This window comes from Cyprinus carpio, chromosome A7, assembly GCF_018340385.1.
Source record: "Cyprinus carpio isolate SPL01 chromosome A7, ASM1834038v1, whole genome shotgun sequence".
In the NCBI taxonomy this organism is placed as follows: domain Eukaryota; kingdom Metazoa; phylum Chordata; class Actinopteri; order Cypriniformes; family Cyprinidae; genus Cyprinus; species Cyprinus carpio.
The window spans coordinates 2,521,023-2,525,798 of NC_056578.1; the positions used below are offsets into that span (position 1 = coordinate 2,521,023).

Sequence of the window (4,776 nt, forward strand, 5' to 3'; positions counted from 1 at the left end):
GAAAAAAAAAAAGAAACTAAACTAAACTAAACTAAGTAGCTGAAAAACTTAATGAAATACCATAAAGTTAACAAAAATAAAATGGTAGTAGTCCCTGAGTCATGATTTTGTCATAACTTGACATTCCTGTTGAGAAAACCAAGAAAAACAAAAACAAAAGAACAATTGTGTACAAACATGATTCATGGAAATGGCAATGAAATTTCACAAACAAGAAGAAAAGGGAAGTAACACAATGAATTACACACGTAATGTTGAAGTGTAAAAATGGAAATAGATTTTCTCATAAAACATACCCCAATAATAGTTGGTTTATTTTCAACTTTGAAAAACCTTTTTTTTTATGAATTGAACTTGAATATGAACTTTATTATATTTTTTTTGACATAAACTGTTTTTCACAGATAGTCATGTTATCTTATGCTTTGAATAAATGTGCATATTTAGCTCGATGCGCCCTCTTGTGGCCTCAGGAGAGAAGCCAAAAGCTTGTGTTTATGTGGTTTAATGTTTAAAAAAACACATTATTTTCCACATACTGTACATTATTGTTTCTCCTCTAAGCCCCGCCTCCTGAAACGTTTCTATCTTAACAAACATCATCGTTCTGAAAGCAAGGTGTGCTCTGATTGGCCAGCTATCCAGTGCGTTGTGATTGGCCGAATGCCTCAAGCGTGTGACGGAAATGTTACGCCCCTCACCATACTGTGATGCTTGTCCCGGTCAGAACACTGGCAACACAAGACAAAAACAATAAAACCCATTACAAACATTTGTTGCATCCAGTGGGGACATAATTATGGATTATAATGATTTATCCTGTTTTCTTATGCGTTGCTTTGCATCGCGCCGTGTAAACATAAAACCATGTCTGCATTTGTGATTGGAGAAAAGACAAACAACAAGTGTGTTGTGTTTTCACTTTTAGATTCATTCCTCAACTAAATTAAAGTCTATGTTCTAACACAGTGGTTCTCAACCACATTCCTGGAGGACCACCAACACTGCACTTTTTGCATGTTTCCTTTGTCTGACACACCCTTTCAAGTTTGTGAGTCTCTACTAATAAGAAGGTGATCTGAATCAGGTGTGTTTGATTAAGGAGACATGCAAAATGTGCAGTGATGGGGGTCCTCCAGGAATGTGGTTGAGAACCACTGTTCTAACATACACCTTTAGGTCCTACTTGGACACGTCATCAGTGATGAACCCGGGGTCAACAGGTGTTTCGGGTCTTTAATCAACAGACACCCTGGCCCGGGCGGCCCTGCCAGGGGTGATCAGTCCCTGGCTTGTGTCCAAGTGGCGTGCTACTCCATGGATCTCCCCTCCTGATCCACAGCCATCGTGAGGCTTTTTCAGCAGCCTCAGAGATGTTCTTTATGTCCTTTAACTCCAAGGATTTTGAGTGTTCAGTGCAACGACTGTCCAGCGAAGTCCCCCCACCCCAACTCAACCACCTCACTCCTTCCATCCAACCCACCCTCACTCCTCCACCAGCCAGCTCTGCATACTTGGCTCTCTTGCGCTCATTTGCCTCCTCCAGTCTGTCTTCCCAGGGTACAGTTAGCTCCACTATGACCAACTGCCTAGTCGACTCAGATGTTATCACCACGTCTGGGCGGAGTGAGGTGACCGTGATGTGATTCGGGAACTTGAGCTGCCTTCCCAGGTCCACTTGAAGATGCCAGTCTCTTGCATTTGCGAGGAGCCCCACTGTGGAGCGTGGCTGCTGATATGCCTTCTCCCTAGCTCTGACAAAGGAGATGGTTTTCTTGGAGGGATCCTGACACTTACTACTCTGGATTGCTGCAGTAATTGTATCTGCCAAAGCCCTGAGGACTTGGTCATGTCGCCAGCGATACCACCCATCCCCCAACGCCTTTGGACAGCAGCTGAGGATATGCTCCAGTGTGCCACTTCTTTGGCACAGTTGGCATGCTGGTGAGTCTACCAAGCCCCAGCGATGCAGGTTGGATGGGCTAGGTAGAAGATCGTACACCGAACTGATAAGGAACTTGATGTGCAGTGGTTCAGAGCTCCACAACTCTGCCCAGGTAATCTTGCACTGCTCGGCATTTTCCCACCTAGTCCAGGCACCTTGCTGTTGTATACCGACCATCATGGTCAGGCGGTCTTCCTCCAACTCTGTCCGCACCTCATCCTGCACCAACTGACGCTTCTCCCTCCCTCTTGCTTTGTCGTAACGTGGCTTAGGAAAACTGCCCAGGCCTGCACGACCCACTGCCACGTTACCAACAAAGACACCATGCCTCAGCCGCGCCTCTGCTCAGTCCACCGCCACCTGAGCCTGCCACTTCCTTCCCGTCTTAACACAGATTCCAGCTGAAGAAACTTTAACATCAGATGAATCTCTATACATCAAGACTTCCCTGCTATGAGTGACCTTGAACTCCTCGCACAAGCTGCTGATGGGAAGCTGCAGCTTGGTGGAATGGCGGTACAGGGCGATGTTACTCAGGGACTGTGGGAGCCTGAACCACCTGCTGAGGAACTGACTGACCGTTCTCTCTAATGCTTCTACTGTTGTCATGGGTACCTCATATACGAGAAGGGGCCAGAGAATCCTCGGTAGGATTCCATGCTGGTACATCCAGGTTTTGTACTTTCCTGGATGCCCCGAGTTGTCGACTGCAGTTAGCCAGTTCCTTATGTCGTTTCTAGTTTGTTGGATAGGGGTTGTGTCCTTCAGGGAGCTGTCAAATATCTTCCGTCTAGGTCTCCTCTGGTCTCTTTGGCCTCCCGGATCAACTGGCTCACCACTCCTGTGTGCTCCAAGCATCCCCGTACTCCTGGGACTCCCCCCTTCTGCACCGAGGTGTCAATGTACCCGTTCTTCAAGAGAAACTCCATTAGTCTTTGAGACACGATCTTAAAGAAGATTTTCCCTTTGACGCAGAGCAGCGAGATTATGCGAAACTGCTCAATGGTGCTTGCATTCTCTTCTATGGGTATCCAGATCCCCTCGGCTGATCTCCAATGGGAAGCCACCTTCCCTCTCTGCCAAAACACTTTCAGGATTTTCCAGAGATGAACAAGTAGCCTTGGGCACTGTTAATAGACCATATAAGGTACTCCACTAGGACCAGGAGTGGATCTTGATCTTGCTGCCATTACCGCCTCCTTCACCTCTTTCAAGGTGGGCCCAGAGATGTTAAACTGGGCCGCTGGTTCTGGAGGTTTGATGGGCCGAGATCTTGCTCCCTAGCAGAGTCGCTGAATGTAGCTCTTAGGTGGTAGTTCATCTCCTCTGCAGTGCACATGAGGTTGCCACTTTTCTTCTGCCCCAGGAGTCTCTTAGTGAAGCCAAATGGGTTTGAGATAAATGCCTTTCGCTTGCCGGCTCGCTCCTTGACCTTTTTTCTGTGCCACTCCGCCCACCTGAGTGTGGTGAGCCTCCTCCTTACAATCTCTCTGAGTTCCACCAGGGCCGTTTTCTCCTCCTCCTTTGCTGCCTTGTACTGGCGTTTCAGGGATTGTAGATCTCGTCTCAGTTGGCTGATCTGTACCTCTCGCCGGTTTGATCATGCTGGAATAGTTGTGCCACGTTTTTCTGAGATGCCAAACCGCTCTGCGCCTATGCCCATTATGAGGGTGCACATAGTTTGGAGTTTCTGTTCAACATTCCCCTTGCATGTTGTCTCCAGGATCTTATCGAGGTCCTCATTGAACTGGTGCCAATCCTTCTTGTTAGCGGCAGGCCACTTCACCCGGCACTGTTCTGGCTTTTTGCCTTGAGAAGAGGCTGGTGCTGCTTAGAGGTTCCGGACACTGTGGTGTGACTCCGGGCCTGGCTCCTCCTCCGTCTGACCTGCAACTGGCAATCCAGAAACTGAGATACAGGCTATTGCCCCTGTGCGTTGCTGCATTCGCCCACCCTTAAGGCAGGCCATCTTTGTCTGGTGGATCTTCAGACCTGTCAGGTTTTTGCAAACCTTGCCGCAGATACATACTGTGCTTATTATCGGTTGTCCATTTGCTTGGGTCAAAGCCTGAAAGTCTGTCCGGTTAGGATTCTCATCCCCCCCCTCTCGGGAATCCCTGAGGATATTTTTCAGAAGGGTTTTTCGTAGTTTGCTTGGGTGCTCCTTCACAGGAGCTGCAGTTCGGGCTGCTAACCCTCACTGCCCCGGTTGCCGTCTTTCCGCGCTGTCAGCTGTCACTCCAGCTGTTGCCATACAAGTCACTAGCTGAGCCAGAAGTAAAAGTTCTAACATACACCTTTAGGTGCTACTTTGACACGTCATCAGTGATGAATCCGGGGTCAACAGGTGTTTCAGGTCTTTAATCAACAGACACACTCGCCCGGGCGACCCTGTCGGGGGTGATCAGTAACATGAATATAAATAAATAAAATGAAATTAAATATATATAAATAAAATGAAATATATGTTCAATTTGTTTATGTTAATTATGTTAATTAAGTTAATGGGCCTTATTTTAACGATCTATGTGCATGTTGTAAAGCTCACAGTGCAGGTGCACTCAGGGCATGTCCAAATCCACTTTTGCTAGTTTAACGATGGGAAAACGGTCAGCACACTCTGGCATTTGCAATGCATTTGCTATTTAAACAACGCGATGCAGGACGGGAAAATGAGAACTGCGTCGGGCTGAAACTAGGGTCCTATCCTAAACCTGTGCTTCATTGCCTGGGTGTATGATAGGCACCAATGGAGACTGTGTCATGGATAAAAATGTTTTATTGTAGGCCTATTTTATTTCATGTATTTTATCTGACATTAATTCATGATA

The 4,776-nt window shown here is 46.9% G+C and overlaps 1 pseudogene; it reads right to left on the reverse strand.

The window, feature by feature from the left end:
• Positions 1-1,061: 1,061 nt before the first annotated feature.
• On the reverse strand, positions 1,062-3,914 carry LOC122145509 (annotated as a pseudogene).
• Positions 3,915-4,776: the final 862 nt, after the last annotated feature.